The following is a 17,510-nucleotide window of genomic DNA, read 5'->3' as shown; positions in this document are numbered from 1 at the left end:
AAGGTAGTTTGTGCGTTCCCCAACCAGAAACCATGGCTTAACTGGGAGATTCACTCCCTATTGAAGGCCAGGTCTGAGGCGTTCAAGACAGGCGACTCTAACCTATCCAAGAAATCTGCAAAGCCATCAAGGATATCAAGTGACAATACCAGACTAAGCTAGAGTCACAGAATAATGACACAAACTCTTATCGGTTATGGCAAGGCTTAAACAACATATCGGGTTACAAAGCAAAGCCGAGTAGAATCTCTGGTAACAGAGAACCCCCTCCCCGATGAACTCAATGCATTCTAAGCTCGTTTTGAGCAGGAAACCAACAAACCATTGTCTACTGTCCCAACAGCCTCGAACACCCCATATCTACCGTCACAGCCTCAGAATTCAGATCGGCCTTCTTGAAAGTGAACCCTCTGAAAGGAACGGGTCCTGACGGCGTCCCCGGTCGTGCACTCAGATCCTCCGCGGACCAACTGGCAGATGTGTTCACAGACTTATTCAAGCTCTCCCTACTCCGTTCCGAGGTCCCCACCTGCTTCAACAAGACCACCATAATTTCGGTGCCAAAGAAGAACCAGGCAATGTACCTTAATGACTACCATCTGGTGACCTTGACATCGATCATTATGAAGTGCTTTGAGAGGTTGGTTATGAGACACATCAACTCCATACTTTGAGAATGCTTTGATCCACTGCAATTTGCATGCCACTACAACCGGACCACAGCAGACACTAGCTCCCTGGCCCTACACTCATCCCTGGAGTATCTTGACAACAAGGACTCCTACGTCAGACTCCTATTCATTGACTACAGCTCCGCCTTCAACACGTTAATTCCAGCCAAGCTCATAAAAAAACTCCAAACCTAGGACTTGACTCCTCACTCTGCAACTAGATCCTTGACATTCTGACCTACAGACCATAATCAGTAAGAATAAACAACAACACCTCCTCCACAATAGTCCTCAATACCGGGGCCCGGAAAAGGCTGTGTATTTAGACCCATACTATACTCCCTATACACACACGACTGTGTGGCAAAATGTGGCTCAAACTCCATCTACAAGTTTGCTGATGACACAACCATAGTGGGTTGGATCTCAAACAATGATGAGTCACAGCACAGTAGGGAGGTAGAGGCATGGTGCGATGACAACAATCTCTCCCTCAATGTCAGCAAAACTAAGGAGCTGGTCATTGACTTCAGGAAGCAAAGTACTGTACACACCCCTGTCTGCTTCAATGGTGCCGAGGTGGAGATGGTTGACAGCTTCAAATTCGTATGTGTGCACATCACCAACAATCTGTCCTGGTCCACCCACGTCGACGCTACGACCAAGAAAGCACAACAGCGCCTTTACTTCCTCAGGAAACTAAGGAAATTTGGTATGTCCACATTGACTTTTACCAATTTTTACAGATGCACCATAGAAAGCATCCTATCTGGCTGCATCACGGCCTGGTATGGCAACTGCTCGAGCCAGGACCGTAAGAAACTAGAGTCGTGAACAGAGTGCAGTCCATCCCGCTAACCTGCCTTCCATCCATTGACTCTGTCTACACTTCCTGCTGCCTTGGGAAAGCGGGCAGCATAATCAAAATCCCTCCCACCTGGGTTATTATCTCTTCCAACCTCTACCATCGGGCAGAAGATACAAAAGTCTGAGAGCATGCACTAACAGTTTCAAAAACAGCTTCTTCCCCACTGTTACCTACTCGTGAATGACCCTCTTATGGACTGATCTGATCTCTCCACGCATCTTCTCTGCTGTGTAGCACTACACTCCGTATACTTCACCCGATGTCTATGTATATGTATTTACATTGTGTATCTGTCATATGTCCTATGTTTTTCATGTATGGAACAATCTGCCTGGACTGTAAACAGTACAATACTTTTCACTGTATCTTGGCATACGTGACAATAAATCTAAATCCGAATCTAATTAAAACTTGAATTCAGAATGCACTCATACCTTACAATAGAGTCACAACTTTGGAGCAGCTTCAGAAATGCCACATCTCAACCTACCCTATCTGGATGGGAGAAAAAAAGTCATAACTATCTCAAATAATAATTTATCAGTTAAATTGTTAACAAGATAAATGTGATGTAATTAAAAGTCGAAACCAATACAGAAGAAAATCAGGGGAAAAAAACAATCAGAACGTTAGCCAATTAACTTTCTCAAAGGGTTTCTTCACTGTGTTCGTTACTTCCTCAGATTAATGTATACAGTAAAACATCTATCAACACTGAAAAAAAATCATTAAGTTTGCCCAGAAAATTAGTCGTTCAGCCTTTGATGCGACCATCAATTCACACGAAACCAGAAGTAGAAGTAAACTGTGGCTTTAATCAACTAGAACAGTGCCTGCCTGTGACTGATCTGTTAGTGGGAGCCGCATACAGGTCGACTGCTCTTATACCTCCCCTCAAGGGGTGGAGCCAGGGGCGGAGCCCACACAGGCCCCAACATGCTACATCATAGGTAATACCTTACAATGGTCCATAGGTGGTGTTCCACATGGGCAACAGCATAATACAGCTATGTACATGGTGAATTGTTACAGCAATACATTCACCACAGCCTTGCTACATTTCCTTGAGAAAGCTTCCTGTTTTCAGGCGAGATAGTTTTGTCGGTAAAATGGGTGGATTATCTCGCCAACATAATTCTTTCCTTAAATTAGCCATCATAATTACATCCTGTCACCCTGCAATGAACCTAAACCACCTGTCCCTGAGATTTTCCTGTAAAGATGGTAATGCTAAGCATATATGGTGATCCACAGACTGAAAGAGATTGGGAAGGTGAAAAGTCACACAAAGATGCGATTCTGCAATGCACTTTTGACCGAGGATTGACTCCACTACTTGAGAGCTGAACGTTATGAGTATTTAAAGCCTCTTTATCAAATAATGGATTTCCCACAAAAATGTTATTGTGAAATAGAATTATTATACAAAAGAAGCTATTTGGCTCAACATATACACGGGCAGTAATCCTCCCCGATATGCCCATCATGTTCTAATTTTCCTTTATCTCCCTTTCCTTTAACCATCTTTCTAATCTAATCTTAAATATGAATTTAGGGTTGAATTTATTGCAGTGCAGAAAACATGTCATCAGGCCTACTTCATAGTATGAATGGCCCCACGTCAATCTCCAAACCCAAAGCAAACCTTCCCCAATTAAGTGGGCGGGTGGAAACAGTTGACATAGGATTCCTGCCATTGGTGCCATTAGATTCATTTAACTAATTGACACTCAATTTAGTTAGTGGTGGTGCAGTGATTAAATGGAGGCTGCATAGTTTTCCTGTGCCCTCAGAAGGCCATCCAGCAATCCCTGTCATATTTACCAGTCACCTCCTGTGGGGTTCCCCTGTTATTCGGCGCTCCATGCCCAATTGAAGAACCTGACATTAGATAGGGAGTGGCTAGCACCCTTTCCTTGCCTTCAACCCGCTTCCTCCTCAGGTGACCTCCCAACCTGCTCTCACTCACCTTTGGTGTGGGGTTGCAGTGTTGCCAGCAGTCACCATTCCCGCTGGCAGCTCTTGGTGGGTGTGACTGTCAAGGACCTGAATTGCCATTAAGGCCCACCGGTGGCCACTTGCGTGCCTGAAGTGCTCTTGAATCCGATGAGCTTCACCCACGGAACAAAGGGTTCCCCACTAGTTCTCCGACCAATGTGCAAGACTCCTGTCATCTGACAAAGTACCAGCCTCTATCTCTTTTCCAATCAGTAGAGCGGATGATCTGAAAGCCTCACAATCCTCAGTGTAAACAGAAATTGCTGTTCTTCATCCTCAAACTTTTACAACTAAACTTATAACTGTGTTCTCTTGTTTTCTATGTAATACTCTTGCCAATAGAATGAGTCTGCAGCACATGGTGAGGGAACTAACAAGGGGAAACAACATCCTTGACCTCAATAAGGGCAGCATGGTAGCATTGTGGATAGCACAATTGCTTCACAGTTCCAGGGTCCAAGGTTGGATTCCGGCTTGGGTCACTGTCTGTGCGGAGTCTGCACATCCTCCCCATGTTTGCGTGGGTTTCCTCCGGGTGCTCTGGTTTCCTCCCACAGTCCAAAGATGTGCAGGTTAGGTGGATTGGCCATGCTAAATTGCCCTTAGTGTCCAAAATTGCCCTTAGTGTTGGGTGGGGTTACTGGGTTATGGGGATAGGGTTGAGGTGTGGACCTTGGGTAGGGTGTTCTTTCCAAGAGCCGGTGCAGACTTGATGGGCCGAATGGCCTCCTTCTTCACTGTAAATTCTATGATGACCTCAGCCTCACTAATGTGCCTTTCACAGATGCATCTGTCCATGACAGTGTTGGCAGGAGTGACCACCATACATTCTTTGTAGAGATGAAGTCCGGCCTTCTCATTGAGGAGACCATTCATTGTGCTGTGTGGCACTATGACCATGCTAAGTGGGATATTATTTGTACAGATCTAGTAACTCAAAACTGGACATGCATGAGGCACTGTGAAGCATCGACAGCAGAAGAATTATATTCAACCACAATCAGTAACCTCATGGTCCGGCATATCCGGGATCAACCCTGGTTCAATAAAGAGTGCAGGAGGGCTTACCAGGGGCAGGATTAGGCATACCTAAATGTGAGGTGTCAACCTGGTGAAACAATAACTACCACCTGAATCCTGCCACATCCAGTCATGACTGGTGGTGGACAGGGCAGCACGGTGGCGCAGTGGTTAGCATTGCTGCCTCACAGCGCCGAGGTCCCAGGTCCGATCCCAGCTCTGGGTCACTGTCCGTGTGGAGTTTGCACATTCTCCCCGTGTTTGCGTGGGTTTCACCCCCACAACCCAAAGATGTGCAGGGCAGGTGGATTGGCCACGCTAAATTGCCCCTTAATTGGAAAAAATGAATTGGGTATGCTAAATTTTTTTTTTTTAAAGTGAATGGTGGTGGATAATTAAACCACTCACTGGAGGAGGAGGCTCCACAAATATCCCCATCCTCAATGATGGAGAAGCCCAGCACATCAATGCAAAAGTTAAGTCTGAAGTATTTGCAAAAATCAGTAGCCAGAAATGTTGCGCGGATGATCCATCTTGGCCTCCTCCGGAAGTCGCTAGCACCATAGATGAAAGTTTTCAGCCAATTTGATTCATTCCAAGTGATATCAAGAAGTGGCTGAAGGCACTGGATACTGCAAAGGCAATGGGCCCTGATGATATTCCGGCAATAGTACTGAAGACTTGTGCTCCAGAACTTGCCGCAACCCTGGCCAAGCTGTTCCAGTACAGCTATAAAACTGGCATCCACCAATGTTAAAAATTAAGTATGTGTTGTTCACATAAAATAGAACAAATCCAACATGGCCAAGTACTACCCTATCAACCTACTCTCGGTCATTGTAAAGGGGTCATTGACAGTGCCATCAAGGGGCACATGCACAGCAATATCCCGCTCACTGATTCTCAATTTGGGCTCTGCCTGGGTCATTCAGCTCCTGACCTCATTGGTTCTAACATGGACAAAATAGCTGAGCTCAGGAGGTGAGGTGAGAGTGACATGCCTTTGACATCAAAGCAGCATTTGACTGAGTGCGGCATCACAGAGCCCTTGCAAAACTGGAAACAATGGGATTAAGGGAAAAACTCTCTACTGGCTGGAGTCATACCTATCTTAAAGGTAGATGGTTGTTGGTGGTCAACCATCTCAGTCCCAGAACATCACTGTAGGAGTTATTTTTTTAAAAAAAATTTAGAGTACCCAATTCTTTTTTTTCCAATTAGGGGGCAATTTAGGGTGGCCAATTGACTTACCCTGCACATCTTTTTGGTTTGTGGGGGTGAGATCCACACAGGAAGAATGTGCGAACTCCCCATGGACAGTGACCCGGGTTCGAACCCAGGTACTCAGCGCTGTGAGGCAGCAGTGCTAACCACTGTGCTATCGTGCTGCCCTATCACTGCAGGAGTTAAAGAACAAGGGTAGTGTCCTCGGCCCAACCATCTTCAGCCACTTCATCAATAATCTTCCCTCCATCATAAGGTCAGAAGTGGGGACTTTTGCTGATGATTGCATTAGCAATCCTCAGATATGGAAGGCCATATGCAACAAGACCTGGACAATATCAAGGTTTGGCTCATAAATGGCAAGTGACATTTCTGCCACACAAGTGCCAGGCAAAGACCATCTGCAACAAGAGAGAATCCAAACATCTCTCTTGATATTCAAAGACATAACCATCACTGAATTCCCCAATATCGACAGCTGGTGGTTACCAATTACCAAAACCTGAATTGGACTCATCATATAAATACTGTGGCTCAAGAGTTGCTCAGAAGCTGAAAATTCTGTGACGTGTAACTCATGTCCTGACTCCCCAAAGCCTGTCCTCAATCTACATGGCACAAGTCAGGATTGTGATGGAATACCTTCCACTTAGCACAGGGCTAAATCGCTGGCTTTGAAAGCAGACTAAGGCAGGCCAGCAGCACGGTTCGATTCCTGTAACAGCCTCCCTGAACAGGTGCCGGAATGTGGTGACTAGGGGCTTTTCACAGTATCTTCATTTGAAGCTTACTTGTGACAATAAGCGATTTTAATTTTTCACTTGCCTGGATGAGTGCAGCTCCAACAACACTCAAGAAGCTCTACAGCATTCAGAAAAAAGCAGGCTGCTTGATTGGCACCCCATCCACCACCTTCAACATCCACTCCCTTCACCACCGACACACAAGGGTAACAACGTGTACCATCTACAAGATGCACTTCAGCAATTCACCAGGGCTCATTCAACAGCATGTTCCAAACCTGCAACCTGTAGCACCTAGAGGGACAAGGGCAGCACATGTCTGGGAACACCACCACCTGCAGGTTCCCCATCAAGCCACTAACCATCCTGTCTTGGAAAGATATTACCATTCACTGTGACTGGGTCAAAATGATGGAACTCCCTTCCTCACAACGCTATGGGTGCACCTACACCTCAGGAACAGCAGCTCCCTGACACCTTCTCAAGGGTAATAAGGATAGACTATTAATTCTGGCCGAGCCAGCGATGCCCATATCCCACGAATGAAGAAAAATAAATATTGTTACATTTACTGCCTGTCAGTTTTCATGGCATAGCCTCTTGGAGTGGGGTGAAAACTATAACTCCCATGATAATATTTTTATATATGTGGGGCGGATTCTCCATTGGCTGTTGTCGAAATCGGAAAAAGCGATTGGGTGGAGAATTGATGGCAAATCGCAATTCTCCGTCACCTCGACAGCAGCGTCATTGTGTTCCGGAACATACACAAAGTAAACACCGTTTGCATATCATTGGCGGGCCTGACCCGGTAGTCTCTGGGGCCTCTGCTATACTCCGCCTCCGATGGGCTGAGTTCCCGGTGGCACAGTTCACTTTTGCTTTTAAAAATCATGAAACCGACATCGTGACTGATGAGGGAGAGAGACAGGAGGTAGGACCCGGAGAGGCGCGACTGTGGGCTGCCGGGCCAGACACTGGCCGGGCTGGTTGGGTGAGGGGGGGGGGGGGTGCCTAGCCGGGGCCGGGGAGTGGGGGGGGGGTGACGGGAGGAGGGGCTGAGTGGCCAGGGTGATCCCACGCGGGATTGGACCAGTGTCCATGCGCGGACGGCCATTGCCGCACCCTGCAAGGCAGCCATCTTGCTGCGTACCCCACTGACAATCCACCTTGCCCTGGTTCTGCAGAGTGGCACCGGCCATATGGGTGGGGTGGGGTTGGGATGGGATGCCTGTGCCGCTGGCAGGGCATCAGGCAGCCCACCCAGAGCAATGTCCACTGTAGTCCCTATGGAGGTGCTGGATGGGGACCGTGGAACTACCGCTGGCAAGGGCAGTGTCAGTCGACGGTACCCTGGCATCAGGGTCAGGTGCCAGGGCCAGAGGCCTCATGATACTGCGCACCGACGGGGCCAGGAGTGCAGGGATGGGGCATGGCAACGAAGACCACCAGCTGCCAAAGCCTGTGCTGCATGCGTCCGACTGTTTAACACCGTGCATTTCCTGTCTCCCTCACCTCCAGGAGAAGGTGGCCCTCAACCGCCGGGAGAGGGAAAAGACTGGAAGGAGACCTCACGACCAGCGGCCCCTCACCGCAGCAGAGCAGCAGGTCTTAGATCTGAGACTTGGGCCCGGAGAGAAGGCAGTCACCGAGGCGGAAGTTGGCATTGGACGAGCAAGTGAGACCCTGCTGGGTTGTAGTTTCCCATGGCACATGTATTATGAAGGGTGAGGTGCAGGCATAGGGAGGGTGTTCATGGGAGGAGGTGGTTGGGCAGGGTGGTCTGGGGTTGGGATGGGATGTCTGTGCTGCTGGCCGCTGGTCAGGCTCCCTAGTCGGCAAACCTGGAGACGATTAGAGTGTCCCGTGCACGTTGTCCCTGCGCACACACTGTGTGGCCTCCTGTGCCAACCTGGGCCCCATGTCATGCCCATCCTGGCCCTCTTCCGCATCCTCCTCATCGGATGAGGCCAGGCATTCATCCTCCTCCTCCAGCACGTTGCCCCTTTGCTGTGCGATGTTATGGGGGATGCAGCAGGACACCATGGTGAGGGAGCCTAGCACAAAATGGAGGGCTATCCAGAGCAGTCCAGGCACCTGAACCATATCTTCAGGATGCCGTAGCACTGGTCGTAGCATGGGTGTCGTAGCGGGCCTCCGCGTCGGTCTGTGGCCTCCGGTTAGGCGTCAACAGCCACGATCACAGTGGTTAACCCTGTCACCCAATAACCAACCCCTCACCCGGGTGTGCGACCCAAAGAGGTCAGGAATCAGTGAGTGTGCCAGGATGAATGCGTTGTGCACACTGCCCAGGTATCGAGCGCAGACATGTATGATGTGCATCTCATGGGCACACAACAGTTGCACATTCATCGAGTGGAATCCCTTTCGGCTTGTGAAGACTGGCCTGTCATGGGCTGATGCTTGTAGGGGGCATACATCCCGTCAATCACCCCCTGGACCCGGGGCATCTGGGTGATGATGGCAAACCCTGCCGGCCGGGTATCCTGGTGGGCTTGGTCCACATTGAATATATTGTGCCGACGAGTATTTATGGCTCCGGTGACAGTGCGGATGCACCTGTGCACTGAGGTCTGTGAGATTCCAGACAGGTCTCCACTCGGCACCTGGAAGGACCCCGTGGCGTAAAGGTTCAGGGTGACCATCACCTTGACAGCCACCAGGAGTGGGGTATCCTCCCCCATATCCCTCTGGTGCTAGGTGCGCTATGATCTGGCAGGTATATTGCACTGTCTCCCTGCTCAGCGGGAGTCTTCGACGGTCTGCCCGGTCTGGCAGGTCCTCTAATGACAGGCGCTACTGGTACACTCGAGGCCTCATGCGATGCCTCCTTCCTACTTCCTCCTCCTCGACCTGTTGGGCGGTCGGCTCTCCATCCTCACTGGCTTCCCTCTGTTCCACTGGGGCAGGCTCCACTGTTGCAGGTTCCTCCCAAGCAGCTCCTGCTTGTGCAGGCTTGTTGCATCCCCCAAGGCTGTGCCGGCAAGGCAGATGGCAACCATTCCTGGTTGGATTCCTGAATCCCTTGTCTGCAGGGGGTGAAATGCAGACATGTTAACATAGTGCATTCTCCCATGCTCAACCAGGTCCAGTGGGCTACACTGTGGCCCGGTCTGTTGCCCATGCTTGTCCCTCTCTCCCCTCTCTCCTCTCCCATCCCCACACCCTCCTCCGGTCTTACCCCCTAGCACTCTGCCTTCTACATTGCAACCCTAGCCCTCCATCGGTGCCCGGGGGCCTTTGGCCTCAGCACCCATCCCTTCCGACAGGGGTACTGGTAGCTGGCACTGCCCTTGCCAACAGTATGACCTGTGGCCCCCATCAGGCACCCTCTGGTAGGGGAGATCGTGGGCGTTGCCCTTGGGTGAGCCACGTGGTGCCCTGCCGATGGGTGGCGTTCGGCTGTGGGTATGGGGGGGGGGTTAGTGTGGTGTAGGTGGGGTGGAGAGAGGGGTGGGGTGTGGGTTTGGGTGTATCAATACGGTCAGTGTCACTCTGAGCAGCCATTGCGCCTGTTTCCTGATTTTTAAAAGCACAGGTGAAACTCGGCGTCAGTAATCCCTCTGGTGGATTCGTATCATCGCGGAAACTTTGGAGAATATTGAGTCGGGCCCATTAATGATATGCCAATGGCGTTTACTGTACGCGCGAAGTAGAATGCATTGATGCCGCTGTCAAGGCACCGGTGCATGGCCTTCCATCGGGCGCATGGCGCGGCCATGATGTTCGGCTGACGCGTGATTCTCCGCTCAATTGTGTTTTGCGATTCCGGCATCGCGCTGGACAGAGAATCCCGTCCAGTGTGCTTCATCCATCAGTCCACTCGTTACCCCATTTGGCACCAACAGGGGGAACGCAAATAATAATTGCGTCCTGTTTATTTGTCTATCCAAGTAGATGCCAGGGAATGAGATAAAGGCTATGTTTCATTATTCTCTATGTAAAATATTTAAGTAGAATCATACATTTTTCCAGAAATAGTTCAGGTGTTTTTTGCAGCTAAATATGTATGTATAAAGATTTCTACTAATGTGTTTATGAACTAGATATCTGTGATTTCTCTATCCAGTGGACAGATGCTTTAACAAACTAATTTGTACCAGAGAATGTGTTGTATTTGATAAGAGGAAAACAAATCTTTTACTCCCTGTCACATAATTTTAACCTTTCCTTGTAGCTCTTAGTAAGAACTTCAGGGACATACTGAAGTATCTGGATTAATGTTAAGTTTCATCACACATAAGCAGGAAACAATGAGCTCTTGACTTCCTTCCAACTCTTCATGCACGAACAGGCTGCTGTAAAGTGAAAAACACTTGAATGTTTGACAATAATAGTAGCTTCACACCAGAACGGCAAAGGATCAATTTTGTACCTTGAGAATTCTGCTGTTCCAGCTAACCTAGCCAATCAGCGACTCATGGGAAATTAGGTCATATGAGCAGCAGGCATAATCCTTTGCTTTGGCTCAGAATAGGTTGACGAGTCAGCAGTATGATCTTGCAACCAGCTGTAAATGAAGTTTGCTAACCCCGCACAACATGATTATGCAGTTTAAAATATATTAGCCGCTTAAGAACTGTGAGGAAATCCACCATAATCCCAGATATCAAAAATTATCAAATTGCAACAGGCTAATAGGGAGGATAATTATCTGAGAAAAGGTTATGGAGGTATTTATTCTTTTTAAAGGCAAAATGTAAACCATTTCACTGACTCTCCTGCTTTGTCCATCATGCTGCTCTGTGTGCCCTACTTATCTCTGTCTAATTGCAAACCATGTTAATAAGATTCTTGTTCAGGCCAATTAATTAATCCAAACATACAGTAAATGTTTGCCAGATAGCTAATGTACAAATCTGCAACTATCAGGGATTTATTATGAAAGGGCATGTTGGCAGGTTTTTAAAAAACTTATATCATGTTTAAGCATATTAGAGAACACAACATTTGCAATACAAATTTAGGAGTTCGTCTTCCTTCATAAGGATTACAGTCCATCCCATTTCCCTCTCCTGTCCCAATATCTCAGAGTGCAAATAGTGTGAAGATGGCATCAACCTTCCTACATTTGTCTTTTGCATCAGTGCACCGATTGCTGCTGGCAAAAGTCCCAAGGGTACGACACTAACCTCTGAAGAGGAAGAGGAAACACCAGAGGGTGTAGCATCATATCATTTCTCTGCACCCAGCACCAGCTCAGATACTTACACCTTGATGAGGAAATCGTGCCGCGGAATTAAGGGAGCCACAAACTGGTGAGGGTACATAACAGTGACTATGTAGCTGCTGGAGGCTGAGGTGAAACATGCCTGAGAGGGCTACACTGGGCCCTCACAGCTTCAGGAGATCAGAGGACAGCCGCCAAAGTCATTGCAGTAGAGGGGGCATTAGGAACAGCAGTCTGTCTCCACTGCAGCAGCAAAACCTACACTGGTCAGGTTTCAGTGCATGTGGGTGAAATTATCATTTTTATTACTTGCAAAGGACAATAAGGTTCTATGTAAATAAGTGATGTGCTGTTTGTACATCCTAGAGAAGAACACTGGCTTATTTGCTGTGTGTAATAATGGATGGAGATGGATTTCATGGCCTGAATTTCTTACCTGTCTGGCCTTCGAGGTGATGGGACCGGAAGCAGCTGTAGAATCCACTGTCAGGGGAGATTGCTTTGTAAAGGTAATTTTGTGCTGGATGCCCCCCCCCCCCTCCCCCCCAGCATGAAGTGCATCCTCCGATTGGCCTGACAGTATGGGTGGGGTGGGAATGAACCGGGTTTTGGATCCTCAGGAGTTGTGGAGGAGGCTGAGAAAGCTGGTTGCAACAATGAAAAGTAGGATTATGTTCCATGACAATGGCCTCAGCACTTGGTGGGCACAGGAAGCTGGTTGGCATGAGGAAGTCCAATGAGCCTTCTGCGCCCCTGCTCCCCTGCACCGTGTGCCTGGTCATACTCATATAGCAGGTCAGTGCCAAAGGGATGGCAAGAGGCGACCATCACATGTGAGCAAGAAGATATGGGCTAGATTCAGTGCCACAAAAAGTTTAATGTTCTCCTGCAATTGGCAAGGGTGAGTACAGAGTTGGCATGGAGCAGTGTGAAGATGTGTACTTGGGAGGTGATTCCTCATCGCACTCAGGGGTGTAAGAATGTGTGTGCCAACTGGCACTGAAATCTGTGCCGGCCAAGATTGAGAGATCTGCTTACTCGGTCCGAGTGCATTGGAGAGTGAGGTGTGCCACTCTGTTATCTCCGTAACTTGGCCCGTGGGAGGGTGGGCCAGGCTGGATTGATGCTGCAGGGAGAGGGAGCACTAATGCTGAATTCTCTTCTGCCCATTCAGGAAAAGCGAAGCCATCATTTGGCAGAACACTGAAGAACAGGCAGTGGGGAGCCCAATATCCTGGTCCTGACCCGCTGTACAATAAATGCCCGACAGCTAGAATGCCACCGTGGAGTTCGTTCCACTGGCTGGGGTGAGGCAGGTCTCTCGGTAAGAGTGCAGTGCACAGATAGAAGAGGAGTACAAACACTGTAGGATCTCTCATCTTAAATGGAAATATAAAAACAAGAGGGCCCTACAATCAAGATGGTGGCATGCTTCAGTTCTCCATTGTCTCAACAGCCTGCTTAGCATGCCCATTGACTGTGATGATTGAATGTACTAACATATTGTCCTCCTGCACATGTGCCATCTGCACAAGACTCCAGTGACACCGAGGACCCTCCCTTTGATTCCTGAGGAGGAGACACTGAAATCTGCACCCATGTCACACCCTCTCTCTGAACCCAGGTCACACCCTCTCTCTGAATCCACAACACACCCTCCCCATGAACCCACGTCACAACCTCTCTCTGAACCAGGCACCAATGCAGATACAAGTATGTTGGTGGGCATTAGTTCATCAGCTCTGATTGTATTGCACAGTGGTTAGTGCACATCACACTTGCATGAGGAGCTGGCAGAGGCAGAGAGTGTTCAGAGTGGTGGCAGTCAGAGAGGACTGCTGGAGAATAGGACCATGCTGAGTCCAGCTAACATGCAGTGCCTTGATTGCAGTCGATGGTACCCTGGATGTGGGGAAGCCAATAATTGCCGTGAAGCCTGGCTGACCTCATGTGTCGGAAATGAATGAATGTCATTAACCATCTGAAGAGAATGTCAGAAGCGAGCTTGACTCATCGGTGGGCAGCTGCACAGATCCCCCTTAGACCCCTGAAAATAACTGGAGGCCTAGATGTTGAGGCTTACTGTGACCTTAAGAACCACTGGCATAAGGTGGTCAGCCACAAAGTTGGAGGTGATCTCCGGCCCAATCATCTAGCATATGGTGATGACAATTCCCTACAGACACAGAGCACCCTTTGGCACTAGAACCCGGATATGTTGAGGTGGTTGGACTATTGCAGACTCTGACTGCAGGATATTGGCGTCTTCTGTGGATCATTCTGCCTTGAACTCCCTGCTGGTCCTGGACCACCTACGCCTGTGCCTCTCCTCCTACAGCTGTTACAGACTCCTGGTTAGATCCCAACAGTGGCTAAGATATTGGGCCAGAACAGCAAAGTGTATGTGTTTGTGTGAGTGAGAGAGAGATATGAGTGTGGTGTGTGTGTGAGAGAGGGAGGGAGAGGTGAGTGAATACATGTGTGAGTGAGAGGCGAGTGTGCACATGCATGAGAGAGAGGTGTGTGTTTGAGAGGGAGATGTGAGTGTGCGCATGTGTGAGAAAGGTGAGTGTGTGTGAGAGAGAGGTGAGTGTGTGTGTGTGCAAGACAGGTAAGTTGGCATATGTGTGAGAGAGATGTGAGTGTGTGTATGTGTGTGAAAGAGAGAGGTGTGTATGTGTGTGTGAGAGAGGTGAGTTGTGTGTGTGAGAGAGAGGTGAGTGTGCGTATGTGTGAGAGTGAGATGAGTGTGTGTGAGAGGGAGAGAGGAGTGAGTGTGTGCATGTGTGAGAGTGAGATGAGTGCGTGTGAGAGGGAGAGAGGAGTGAGTGTGTGCATGTGTGAGAGTGAGATGAGTGCGTGTGAGAGGGAGAAAGGAGTGAGTGTGTGTGTATGTGTGAGCCTGACCTGGTATTCTCTGTGGCCTCCACAATTCTCTGCCTCCGATGGGCCGGGTTCCCGACAGCGCGGTTCACTTGTGCTTTTAAAAATCGTGAAACCGGCGTGGCGGCTGCTGAGGGAGAGAGCAGAGGTATGGAAAGTGTCCAAAATTGCTGATAGTTGTGCCACTGGCTGGGGGGCATCTGCCAGGGCTGGGGGGGAGTAGCGGGGTGTGGCCAGGAGGTGGGCTGTGGGGTTGAGGTGGACGGACATGGAAGACCATTGCCACAGCTGGCAAAGCAACCATGCAATTGCACATTTTGAACTTAGTGCCACGGGTCGTATAGTTGTCCCCCCTAGGCACCCCATCTAGGTGACCTCTGGTGTGCCCCCCCCCCTCCCCCCCGGGTGGCCTCTGGCCCCAGCCAATCCATTAGCTGTTTGGGCACGTGCCAGAACAACCAGTGCCATCCTGTTGGCTGGGATGTGTGTGTGCGGGGAGTGTAATGTGTATATGCAGCTGCAGCTTGTCAGCCTCCCAAGTGTCAATCATGGACCCGGTGAATCCCGCACCGTTTTTCATTGGAATCGATTGTGTCCACCCAGTTTCGGTGCTAGTCCTTCAACAGTAATGGAATTGGTCCAGGTGCCGCAGCTGTTGAAGTAGGGTGATGAGAGGTGTTTTGAAAATGCGGAATGCCGTTTCGCTTCGTAAACGGGGCAAATTCTTCACTGGAGAACGGCATCTTGTTATCTGTTACCAGGACTTCAGGGATCCCATGGGTGCGAAACGAGCCCTGAAGCTTTTCTATTTTGGCCCCTGGATGGTGTTGAGGCCATCTTATACACCTCTAGCCACTTTGAGTGGGCATCCATGATAACAATGAGTATGGACACCATGAAAGGTCCCACAAAATCCGCATGTAGATGCAACCATGGGCGTCCTGGCCATTTCCAGGGATGAAGGGAGGCTGCCAATGGAAGCTTCTGAAGCTCCTGGTATGTCGGGTAGCTGCGCATGACCCTCTTGAAGCCCCCATCAATGCCAGGCACCAGACATAACTACGGGCCAACATCTTCATTTTCGAGGTGCTGAGTTGGTCTCTGTGAAGGTCCTGAAGCAGGAATTCCTGGTTCTGCAGTAGGATGGCCATGTGACCTGCCCACAACATGACGCCGTCTTCTACTCTGAGTTCTGAGGACTTCTAGGAAAAAGGCCGGAGGTTACAGTTACTCCACCGCTCAACAGCATGAGGCAAAGCTTCGCCAATCCCGGATCTCGCTGCATCTATGCTCTCACCTGAGTAGCCGCTATAAAGAACAAAGAACAATACAGCACAGGAACAGGCCGTTCGGCCCTCCAAGCCTGTACCAACCTTTGCCAAAACCCTAAAGAACAAAGAACAATACAACCTTTATTAGCAAGGTGTCCATAAAGTTGAGAGTTGCAACCGCCTCATCCACCACTGGTGGGGACAGGGCACTCATGGGCAATGGTAGATGGCTGAGGGCACCGACATGGACAATCTGCATACCTGGGCCGTGTTGAAATGAATATTCATATGCAGCAAGCAGAAGCGCCCAACACTGAATTCCAACCAGAGTGATGGGTGAGTGTTATAACCTGCCCAGATGCTATTGGCTGGGGACAATTGATTACCCCGTGACTCTTGGGGAATATGAGCTGCCCCAATGGGGGGGGGGGGGGCAATCATTAACCTTTCAGTTGTATAAATAGAGCTGGCCAGAGTGGTACCCCTAGAGCGAGAGAACCAGTAGGGAACTACTGGTGCTGTGTAAATATTGTTGTAAATAAAAGTTACTTTCTGTTTGACTCTACAAACTCATGCTGGACTCTTCATTTCCCTCATAAAAGTGGGATTCCCTTATCCTCCCTAAAAAAGCCAAGCAGTGGCTTGTGGTCTGTCACAATGGAAAAATGCCACCCATAAACGTACTGGTGGAACTTCTTGACATCAAAAATTACCGGCAAGTTCTCTTTCTTTATTCGAGCATAACATCGCTCTGCGTCCACCAGAGTCCTTGAAGTGAACGCAATGGGAAATTCCTTGCTGTCATCCTATCCATGGGCCAGCACCACACCGATACCATAGAGGGGGGCACCCATTTCAAGATTAGAGGCTGAACCGGATCATAATGCGTGAGGGACTGCGTAGATGACAGCTGTTTTTTTTTCAACAAACAATTTTATTGAGTTATTTTAGGCTATAGAAAAAGTGACATTGTACAGTACAAAAAAAAAGAAGTCAAGACACAAATTAAACATAGTGCAAACCACGGCTCTGTTCACGCAAGGATCTGCCTCAATATCCCCCTACTCTACTCTTCTCTATCCTAGCGCTCCCCCCCCCCCCCACCCGCCTGCTTACACTTACTCCTCTGCGAAGAAGTCAATAAATGGCTGCCACCTTTGGCGAACCCTAATAGCGAACCTCTCAAGGCGAACTTGACTTTCTCTAGGCCAAGAAAGCTTGCCATGTCCGATAGCCATACCTCAGCCCTTGGGGGCTTTGCGTCCCTCCATGCTAACAGTATTCGTCGCCGGGCTACCAGGGAAGCAAAGGCCAGAACATCGGCCTCCCTCTCTTCCTGGACTCCCGGGTCCTCCGAAACCCCAAAGATTGCCATCTCAGGGCTCATTACCACCTCAGTTTTCAATACCCGGGACATGACATCTGCGAATCCCTGCCAGTACCCCCTGAGTTTAGGGCACAACCAGAACATGTGTACATGGTTAGCCGGCCCTCCGGCGCTCTAGCACACTTGCCCTCCAGCCCGAAGAATTTGCTCATCCGGGCCACCGTCATGTGGGCCCGGTGCACGACCTTAAACTGGATCAAGCGGAGCCTGGCGCATGTTGCGGTCGTGTTTACTCTGCTCAGGGCCTCTGCCCA

The sequence above is a fragment of the Scyliorhinus torazame genome, chromosome 9 (genome assembly GCF_047496885.1).
Source record: "Scyliorhinus torazame isolate Kashiwa2021f chromosome 9, sScyTor2.1, whole genome shotgun sequence".
NCBI lineage: Eukaryota > Metazoa > Chordata > Chondrichthyes > Carcharhiniformes > Scyliorhinidae > Scyliorhinus > Scyliorhinus torazame.
This window is presented reverse-complemented; position numbering follows the sequence as displayed.